Genomic DNA, 11854 nt, shown 5'->3' with positions numbered 1-11854 from the left:
ATTAGAACCATATTTTAATAATTAATAGTTAATAAGGAAGGTATTATGATCTTGAAAACTGATACAAGAAAAAAATCCATGTTGGAATTAGAAAATAAACTGAATTTGAATTTTCCAAAAACTGTGGTTTTGCCCATATTTTGTTCAATTTCAGTAGTATTACTGCCTCATTTTACTTTAAAAACTTCATAAACAAAAATTAAAGTATATTTATGGAGCAAATTATCATGTGATGTTAGCTAGTAAACATAGTTTTCCAACTTTTTCCTTTTGTCAATCTGTAACACACAGTCATATGTTGACCATCACAGGAAGTTTCTGGAAAATAGCCAAGTTAAAAAAACTGGAAAAATTAACAAACTTATCATGCATACCATAATATGATACAATTGTTATTATACCTCGAAAATGAAAGGGAATTAAAACAATTACATGTAAGGCACCATTCAGATACCAACGTTCCCTTACAATGTAAATATTGACAAGTGCAGTAAGAGGTCCATGACAATACTCAAAATGATCCCCTTTATTTTTTCAGAATAAATCATTTGTAATAGCTGATATATTTTTTAATTATCACATAAATTCTTGCTCAATACAGTCCCTATGATCAATTTGAAATAAAGTATTTTCCAAAATATCAATAGAATTAGATGACTCTCCACTCTTGCTTAGACCAGAATTGCATGCTTCAGATAATAAATGGATAGAAAAATTAACATTCTCAATAACAAAAAATACCTGAACATTAATTTACATGCCAATTAGTTTTTTTAAACAAAACAAATTTACACTCTGAAAACCATAGTCTTTTTGTCATGGCAAAACATCTTGCTCCCTTCAACTTTGATCCCTGTTATTTCCTGTGCCTTAGGTGTTATTGGTTTCTTTGGAAGTACATATGTGTTGATAGAACCTTTGTCAGATGTTGCAGAAATCTGTGTTATGTGAGAGTTTATTGCTGAAATATAAAAGGCATAACATTGATGAATTACTTTCATGATAGGCATGTCACATGAACTAGCACTACTAGCCAACAGAATCATGCCAATAAGAATTGAAAAATGCATTTACTAGAAATTTTTTAAACTATACAAGCCCAAGCTTTTGAAGCCGTTCATTCATATGATCTATACTATTTGAATGCTCATTGATCCCCGTTTTTGTTTTCAAGAAAGTAGTAAACTGAAGCTAAAATTGTCAAATCAACGACTATAACATAACCTGGGTACTGAACAGTCCATTTTGAGAATAAACTTGTTTTGTAAATTTGAGACCTAACATTTGACCATACATTGTTCTTTGAGCAAAGAATCCATACATATTTTGGATTTTTTATAGCTTACTAGGAAGTATGGGCTTTGCTCATTGTTGAAGGGTATACAGTGACCTATTGTTGTTAATTTCTATGCTATTTGGTCTCTTGTGAAGAGTTGTTTCAGGGGCAATCATACCACATATTTTTTAAATACACAATATATTGGAGGCATACAAGTATAACATATAGCACACACAGCTCACCCTTTTAGAGTACCTGTATATAATTTATGTTTTTAGTGAGGTTCATCGTTTTTGTAGTTTGGTAATTTAGACACATGTATAAAGTTTCAATTTTTTTAATGAAAAATAGGGTTGCAATTTCAACACATGACCATATGAAAGCAATTCTGAAAACATATGTCAAATCAAAATTTCTATAGTAGAGATATATCTTTTTACTGCAATCATACCTAAGCCTGTTGCTTCAATGTCAAAGAAAATGTTATTCACTGTAGTGGACCATTCAATAGTTTGGTATGCAGGTTGAAGTGATGGACTTGGAATTTCTTCAATGTCATCTGAAAGGTGGTCTTCCAAGCCAATGCCAGAAGAATAAGTGACACCTTCTCTAACTTCTCTTGTTGCAAGCTTTTGATGTCTGAAATAATCCAAAGGAATAAGTAGCAAAATGAGGCATCATAAAGGGTCTCTTCAGCCTTAGTCAATTAATTATCAATTAGTCAAAATACATTGAGTTATCATACAACATAGGTATTTGTGAAGGACAGACATATGGATAGAGTAGCTACTAAATGTAGAAGGACTTGATTGTTTTACTCACAAACTGAATACAGTCCTGACATTTTGGTGGTTTTTTTTTAAAGCATGCTTTTTCATTATTATACATGTTATATGCAGCAAATGTAAAAATATTTTCCAATTGGTTGCAGGAAAATATTGTCACAAGTACACTGTGTTTGTATGGTTATTATGACATTCATCAATCAAATAAACTTATTTGATAGTCAGCTCATTGGTAATCCCACCCTTCAAATTCAAATAGTCCAGTCAAACTAAGATTTAACCTCAAACTAATTGCAACAGAAAATGTTTCAGTTAATCTATAGCATTATGCCCTTTATATACACAGAAAAAAGTCCCATAAAATCTAACTTGAGGAAAACTCAAAATCAGCATTTCTAATTTCCTATTGAAATTTATATTGGATGGGGAGATAACTCTTGCAAAAATAAGTCTTTTCTGGTCAGTTTTTGGTTGTTTTTCTAGAAATTTATGTAAAGTATGATACTTTGATGGGGTTATAAGTTTGTATTTGACTAAATTATATAATCTTCTGCTCCTGATATATACAAAACCGAAGTGTTCTGGATAGTTTTATTTTTTTCTTGCACCTTTATTAAATAAATTGCAAATTTGAAGCTTTGTAATCATTTTGAAAAAATAATGTGAAAATTTGGTATTGTTTATATCTGTATATTATACTTAAAGTTGTTTGTTATACTCTAAAGACCGCTAAAAAGTCAAGAATCAATACATTCTGATGAATAGAAGCAGTAAAGATATAATGTTGTATCAGTTTTTATTGATATATCTGCCTTTTTTTGCAAGAGTTATCTCCCTTTTCAATGCAAATCTCCATAACATGGTGATTTTTTAGTCTTCCTAAAGCTAGATTTTATGGCACATTTTTCTGTGTATATTTGGGGTATGATGCTCAAGATTAAAACTTTAAAATTGTACTGTTGCAATTACTTTCAAGTTAAGGTCAAATTTATGCTAGATTGACTGGAATAAAAATTAGCAACACAGAAATAATCCCCTAAAAGATGGATCCTTTGGGAGAACATTCCGCTAATTTCAAAAAGCGTTAAAAGTTTAGGTACCTCGTTGACTTTAAATTTCTTCGTCTTTGTTTGAACCTATAAGTATTTGCTATCGCCTTTCTTTTCCGGTGTTGAATATCTCTTAGGACTGCCAAACGTAGAGTATAATATCCTGGGGATACAGACATGTTCTTGTTAACCTGAAATATAGAAATATCACATTATAAATAATCATTACTATTCATGCTATTATAGAACTGTCATTGTAGTTGCAATACTTTCATTCCTGCATATCAAAAGAGATATATTGTTTTGAAAATATTACAAAGGTAACACAGTTATCTGTGGACACAGCTTTCTTCAATCGACATTGATGTCATGAACAATCAGCCATAATAGATTAATAATTGTATTTTGATATCTCCTGCACATAGGTACCTAATTCAACATGATAGATGATTAAATTTAAATTCCAATCTTAATTAGAATAACTTAATTCTGAATTTGTTTTTCATGTATTTATTCTTTTTTATTTGGGAGAGTGGTCTGTTGTCTTTGGTCAATTGATGTTTAATTTTTGGTTTGGCCTATTATCCTTTGTCTCATTTCTTTCAAGTAAGAATTCATCAGTTATGCTCAGACAAAATTAAATTATCAGTGGGATATTTCCAATTATCATTATCATGGTATTTGTGCAATTTATTATAATTAAGAAGAATAATTAACAGTAAAACCTTACATCTAATATATATTTATTCCCTTCATTCTTCTGAGCAACACAAGCCGCTATTCTATAGTTCAAGGAACCCGACGAACTGTAGTGTTGTTGTTTAGGGGCCTTGGAAGCTACAATTCTATTAAAACTTTCGTTTGCCTAAGTACTTCCTAATGACGAAAGTTTACCACTATTCTCAGCATACTTGGTGAACACACTCTTTAAATCATTCTGAAGGGCCCCATCTGTGAGTGGTTTACCATGTGGCAATTTGGGTTATCCAAGAACCAACACCAAGTGTTGTTACAACGCTCATGCTGTCCAAAAGGGTGACCAGAAAGAGCCAGTATACTTTCTTTTATCATGTCTGGATTTCCTTTGCCTTGAGCCAGTATATAGTTGAAACAGCGTTGTAAATACTGAATAACTTTTATTGTCAATGTTTTATGCTTCTTCCTTATTTCATAAAGACTGTTTCCCAGCAGTTTTTTAACATGGTTTGAGTCCGACACCTTTGTTATATTCTTGTCAACATTTGCTCTTAGTCTAGCAATAGTAGTGCTGTCTTCATCACCTACTATTGAGCTAACACTAACACCCTTTTTTCCCACATCTTTGACCATTTCTGTGACCATGTCTGCTTCCATACTCTTTGCACTCCCAGACCAATTCATGTGACACTCGTGCACAGTTGGTGAGCTTTTAGATTTTTCTGCCAAAGAGCAAACTCTGCATGACTTTATTCGGACTGCATAATTAACTATTTTTCCAGTTTCGGTACCTATCATAGAACAATGACCTGAAAAAAATGAAGATTCAATGAATTGATAATAAATTTCTCACATTTATATAAATATTTTAAGAAGTCCATGAATGTCAGCATACATTTATACATTGTATATTCCAAAATCATAATTCATTACTTTTTTATCTAGTATACATGTATATTTCCAAAGCAAAGGCATTCCATTCCCATTGTGGAACAATTTATAAACCTCATACACTACATGGTTAAATTCAGCATATTAAAGAACCCCAAGAATTCTAGAATAAAACCCCATGAAATTGGTCATGAAATAAGTAATTTATACAAAGTACACATTATAAGATAAGTATTGTTGTTGGCCCCGAATTCCTAAACAGTTAGGGCCATAGCACCGAAATCAATCTTTTTTTAGTGGAACCTTGTGGAACAAGATCCATACACTTTCACACAAGTTATTGTCTTGAAACTAGAAAAATGCTTTTTTTATACCGTTTTTTTTAGGCCCATAATTCCTAAACTGATGGGACCATAACCCCTAAAATCAATCCAAATCTGCCTTTTGGGATTTTAAACCTTGTGTTTAAATCTATAATAGACCCATTCACTTAAACTTAAGTTATTGTCCGGAAACTAAGTGTCTTCAGACCACACAGACAACGACGATGTGATACCAATATACAGCAGAAAATGGTTTTTGTTCGTATAAAAACAAAAGGATCATGAACTCTCCTGGAAACTATGAATCTATGAGTTGGCGAACAGGTTCTATCAATTTCTACAGTGTTCACATGTTATGTTTTAGGTGCATTAATTTTGAATTAAACACTGTTTATCCAGTCAAGTTCATTCATGTATGAATAGGGTCAATGCAGTCACCAAATTTTGCTATTCTATAGTTTTTTGACATGTTTATGGTTTAAAAATCTAACAAGAGCAAAGTCAGCAATGGACATTTGCCCCTATTCATATTAAACAATGCACATACTTGAAATTGCATTCATTGTATCGTGACCTTTGGTAATTCAGAGTTGTAGAAAGTAATTTTTTTTTTGCAACATTTTAAAGTGGAAAATTATATGGAAATCTTTTATTTTATGACCAGTGGTTTGCTGTTTAACCTAAATGTAATTGGTTGTTGTGTCATTAGATATAGGAAGATATGGTATGAGTGCAAATGATACCTCACTCCCTCCAAATATTAATAACATCTTATTAAAGTAAACAATTATAGGTCAATATGAATGTACGGCCTTCAACACAGAGCCTTTTCTTGGACTATTTATACAGACATCATTTAGAGAATTACCTACCAGACAAACTGTTATAAGACCTTCCACTGCCCCTCATTTGCCATCCCGCATCTACAGCAGCTGTTATACTATCTTGGTCTTTATTTCTGAAAGTAAAAAGATCAATTTCCATTACAGAATATAACACTGACAAGCTATACAATTTTGTAAGCAGGTCTATAAGTGACACCAAAGGTGAAAGCAGGACTAGTACTCGCCCGTCAGTAAGGTTTCAACTTTTTGGGGATTATTTATTCCCTATTGAAATAACAATAAAAAATTAGCTATGAAACTCTTCTTTGATGAGTAACTGATCAAGTTCGCGTTTGTTTTCGTGGGCAGTTTTATTTTTTTTGCAAAATTACTGCATATGGAGTTTATTTTGAAAATTCCTCCATATAGCTTTTTTTTGGTATTTTTTTCTTAACAGGTTGTTTTATTGAGCTGATTTTAAACCAGATGCCATTCGCCCAATCCGGCATTTATTAAAACATCATTTCTTATTTACTTATATTGTCTAAGCTATCAATCAAGTTTCATGAAACTTTGTTCAATAGTTCCAGAGGAGAAAGAGATGAAAAGAATATATGTTAATTTGTTTCCCTACCAATGTGAGGGAGCCATTAATATATAATACTAGTAAAAATATGTCTTACCTTTTAGTTAACTCTACTTCCTCACACAGGGCTTGATCTACTGTTTCTTTTGCTACTTCTTGTAGTGCAACTCCAACATCCTTTTGCCTGGCTGACATCATACAATGGCTCACAGGAGGAATATTTAAACCAGATAGTAATGTGTTCACTTGCCTTTCACCCAGTCCTGCATTTATTGAAGCTATTAAAAAAAAAACTATAAATAATAATAGTGAAGGCAATTCTATAGATCAAAAACATAATCTAATACAATATTTTGGTAAAGCATTTTCATTTGGTAATAACTGACAGTAAAATTCTCTATGTATACATGCCTTGGCCAGGACAGGGCATGTTTTTTTAATGCCATTTAACAACAATTTTGAAATTGCAATAGATTTAACACTGATTATACTGCAATCACCTATTTTACTATACAGATAAAGCTATACGTATAAACATTAGCTTTACACGTCAATGCCCTCAATTAATCTATAAGCCCCGCCTTCTTACTGCAACTACTGTATTCCATAAACAACGTCACGTTACGACCATGACATGTACTTGATTAATAACATTTGATAAACATGGTTTATAAATAACAATTTAAAGACATAAAAGTTTAAATTCATAAAAGATTGACCATTGTTACTTTACACTGTATGTATGTTATTAAATCAATTACCTGAAGCAAGCTTTACATTTGCATCCCATATTCTCTCCTGTCTTTTCCCAGTTGGTATATTATTGACATGTCTACACACTGTGTTACTACAAGGAATCTGCCAAAAAAGTTAAACCACATCTTTACATTTATTCCATTTTATTCATATATAATTACATTAGATGTGCTTCATACAAAATGTACTTCGGTCAATGCTTTACACCCAAATGAATTTACAAAAAGAAGCATTCAATTCTTAAATATATTACACTAATTGAAGCAAAAGTCAGTCCATTTTCTACTGTAAAATTTTACAAAGCAAAATAAAGCAAAACAGAAAATAAACTTAAATCTAAAAGTTTAAATTTATCAAATTCATCTAATTTTTGAATGACTTAAAAACTTAAAAAGGGGCAAAAGTCAGAAACAATGATTGAAAGTGATCCCACATTGGAACTATAAATTTCAAATCATTTTGATGATGCAACGTTAAGTTAGAAAACAGAAAACAATTTCTTAGGTACTGTTGCACCAACAGACATACAAGGGAACAGTCTATTGACAGTCACACATGTTTCGAAAGTCAATTCGGCACCAAATTTTTCATCAGTATTATAACAACAAACAATTTCAATGATCACTCAGAATATTTTAACCCAGTTGTACCTTTAGAATAGCAGACAATCCACATGTAAGTATACTGGTAGTGTGTCCAAGTTGTAAAGGAAGTCCACATTTTGCACACCCACGTAATCCATCAGCAAGTATACCAAGCTCAACAACTCTTCTTCCTTCTCGCCATTGTGTAAAGCTTCTTGAATTTGGCACTTGAACCTCTTCTTCATGATCAACCCCAATTGGAAACACTAAAATTACAAAAAGTAACTTGAAGTTAAATAGATGTCATAAAATCTGTATTTTATTCTTTTACATAAGAATTATTTCTTGAGAATCAGGCCATGAAAAATTAATTGTTGGTTTCCCCAAACTAAGAAAAATTTTAAAGACCCGGCAGGCAGGCTATTTTTTTTTTTAAATGACCCGATCGGGTTAGGGGAAACCATCAATTATTTTTCCATGGCCTCAGTTGTGATGTTAGAGTAAGGAAATATTGTAAATGCCTTCTCTTTCAATAACAATTGATAGATCTAATTCTATTTATATTTGCCGTACTCTAATAAACAATGTATTAAATACATGTATATGTCAACTTTCTCCTATAATAATAAGCATCTACTTTAAGTTATTCCTATTCAGTTTTCAGTTTATATGGCTGTTTTTAAGTTACGGACAGTACTGATATAAGAAGCTTATATAAGGAACATGTTAAGGGAAGATACTGTAGATGTACATGATATTTTCCAAAACATATATGAAATAAAAAATGTGTTTAGAAGGGTTTTTTTTCACATCACCAAATTAACCCCCTTTTTCTAGAATTTCTCAATAACCATAAGATAATAATTCAGTATTCCATCAAAAGAAATTTATTATCTAATATATATATATTTTTTTTTTGTCAACAGTTACTATGAAAGTTCAGCCTACATGTAAATGCAAGATGCAGGTGGGTGCACTGCATTACACATTCCAGAAACAGTAATAAGTTACTTAGTTATGTTGATAATATCTGTATAATCATAAAAACAAAGGGTCACGATAGAATATAAATATCAAGTTCCTAGATAAAGCCATATCTCTTGTTTACGCGCAATAAGGGGGATTTTGGAAAGAGGAAACGAAAGTGATTAAGTTTTTCAGACAAATATCAGAGGGTGGTAAATGTTTTTTGTCTTCCTTTTTGTTTCATATGTTTCCTTGCCAGGTGGTTTTTACTTACAGTAGTTTGTGATAATCATCAAAACAACTCTACAATTATTTCTATGCAATGTTTTTGCGATTTTTATTTCATGTTTTACAGTATTCCGTTATCAGGTCTGTTCATGCTTAATAATACAGTTTCACACCCTACATGTTTGCACCGCTCATGTTCGCCCCTAGGTTGGTTCGCACAGAATTCATGTTCAATTCAAATTTTCATAAAAATTCCAGTTAAATTATTAGATATTTTTTAATACATGTACATTTATGTATACAAATGTACATTGTATGCATACAAAAATATTATAAACTTTGATGTTAAGATCTGTAAATACTGCGTTTATGTTTAGCTTAGTATGAGTAAAAACAATTAATGCACTTGCCAAAATTTGATTAAGATTTATTGAACACAAAAAATGTTGTCACTAGCTGACTCAGAAATACACTTTATTTTGAAACAATAAAAAAATATTTGTAACCATACACGAACCAAATCATGATTAAGATTTATTTAACAAGAAAAAAAAATCAGTATCTTGTTTACTTTATTTTGAAACAATGAAAAAAAAAATTAAGCGCTCACTAATAACATGTTAATTCACTGACCAAAACAAGATTAAGATTAATATATTTAAAATTGGATTACAAAATTATTAACAAAAATTATCTTACCATACAAATCCTTGACAAAACAAATAAAATGTGTTTGAATGGACTTTGGCTGTGAACGTGTAAGGTGAGAAAGTGAAAGGGGGCAAAAGAGAGTATGGGAAACATGTTTTCAGGCGAACGAACACAGATTTTGGGGGAACTTTTCTTGGAAAAATTATTGATTGTATAGGAATTCACTGAAGCCTGACCAGAGCCCTCCCCTCTTAGGAAGTTATGAAAAATTCTGGATCTGCTGATTTCCATATAATCAGACCTCACCCCATTATCATGGTTGTATTGTCATGTTTTGGACAAAATATAAGGATTATAGGTCATAGTTGTAATGCATAAAAACCCTTATTCTTTATTCCATGTATGTTTAGTACTTGATGATTGTTTTTTTAATTAGATGTTAACTTAGTGGCTTTGAACTAGCTGTCAGATGACTGCCGGTACTCTCAAATCTGTTCCTAGTCTTTTTGTTGTCAGGATGTACATGTACAAGTACCTCAGGCCATGTCCAATTTTATTTTTGTCCATCTGATGAGTTAAGCCTTTTTCAACTAATTTTTATACTTCGTTTTTATCTTGTACTATTATACCACTGTCCCAGGTTAGAGGAGGGTTGGGACCCCAATTACATGTTTAACCCTGCCACATTATTTATGTATGCGCCTGTCCCAAGTTAGGAGCCTGTTATTCAGTGGTTATCGTTTGTTTATGTGTCACATATTTGTTTTTCGTTCATTTTTTATATAAATGAGGCTGTTGGTTTTCTCGTTTGAATTGTTTTACATTGTCATTTTGGGGCCTTTTGTAGCTGACCATAGATGCGGTATGGACTTTGCTCATTGTTGACGGCTGTAAGGTGACTTATAGTTGTTAATGTCTGTCATTTTGGTCTCTTGTGGATAGTTGTGTCATTGGCAATCATACCACATCTTCTTTTTTATATAAAGGTTTGACTGACTTGATTTAGTTAGATTTTTTTTCTTTGGTAATATATACGTACATCTTGACATCAAATTACCGAAATGCCACACTTCCTAGTAGAAAATTTTGCTGTCAAATAAAATAAAATTATAGCAATCATGGCTTCAACATAGTCAAGATGTCATATAGATTTTTACTACCCACTTCCATACTTAATCCTGCTGCAAATGTTTGCACCTGTCCTAAGTCAGGAATCTGATGTACAATGTACAGTAGTTGTCATTTGTTTATGTAATTTATATGTGTTTCTTGTTTTTTATATAGATTATACCTTTGGTTTTCTCGTTTGAATGGTTTTACACTAGGCCTAAAATAAAATATTGTTTGTTTCCCCAATCCCTACTGATACTGCAAAACTTGGTGCTACTCATGAAATTTTATTGTCAAAACTAAGCCAAATATTATTTTATTCATTTTGGATTTTCAGGCTTGCTGGATCGTGCGATAATGTTAAGCTTTTTGGAAAAATAAAATTATTTGCCTACCTACCTTCACACACCTGGCTAGGCAGGGTCGAGATTGGGGACTTGGGGAAACAACAAAGGTTTTTTAATTATTTTGATTTATATGTATCACAATACATGTATGTATGCAGGCATTTCGTAAATATATGAGTCATTTCTTAAAAAATCTGACATTTCGAAAATTCAATGCGATGTTCAGGGTTAGGGTTATCGTTATGACTCTATGTAATCCGAGATTACTCTGACGTCCAACGGCTGTTTTGCCAGTGAAGCTGGTTTCGTCCCACTGCAAAACAGCAGTTGTACGTCGGAGTAATCTCGGACTATCAGTATCATTATGATGATGTTATTTTCAAGTTCCACCGCCACAGGCTTTATCACTTACTCGTCGTATTCTGTTGTGTTGAATAAGAATGATCTTCTAGTGGAACATTCCAAGGCTTCTTCTGTGCTTCAGAAACTTTCTCGTATCTTTCCTTGTACTTTTTGTGGGAGAAACCACCTTTCTTGAATCGTCCCATTGTGTCGTCTGGCAATTTGTTTACATTGCCGGGAAACGGCGCGTCATTCGCAGTGTCGTAAAACTCGTTAAAACTATTTCATTTTAACAATAAAAATATTTAAAATTATTCTGGACATATAAAAAAATATTTTTGTTTGTTATATGATTTCTTTATTATTTAAATAAAAAAAAAATCCGACCACGTTTTACGATAAACAACTGATTTTCCGCAGCCAAAAGCTGACCAGCA

The 11854-nt window shown here is 32.0% G+C and overlaps 1 pseudogene; it reads right to left on the bottom strand.

Moving 5' to 3' along the window:
* Nucleotides 1-788: 788 nt before the first annotated feature.
* LOC134699873 (uncharacterized) lies at nt 789-11705 on the bottom strand (annotated as a pseudogene).
* Nucleotides 11706-11854: the final 149 nt, after the last annotated feature.

Source organism: Mytilus trossulus, unplaced genomic scaffold (genome assembly GCF_036588685.1).
Source record: "Mytilus trossulus isolate FHL-02 unplaced genomic scaffold, PNRI_Mtr1.1.1.hap1 h1tg000085l___fragment_1__unscaffolded, whole genome shotgun sequence".
Classification (NCBI taxonomy): domain Eukaryota; kingdom Metazoa; phylum Mollusca; class Bivalvia; order Mytilida; family Mytilidae; genus Mytilus; species Mytilus trossulus.
The sequence above is the reverse complement of the archived record's forward strand: the minus strand, read 5'-3'. Positions and strand labels throughout refer to the sequence as shown.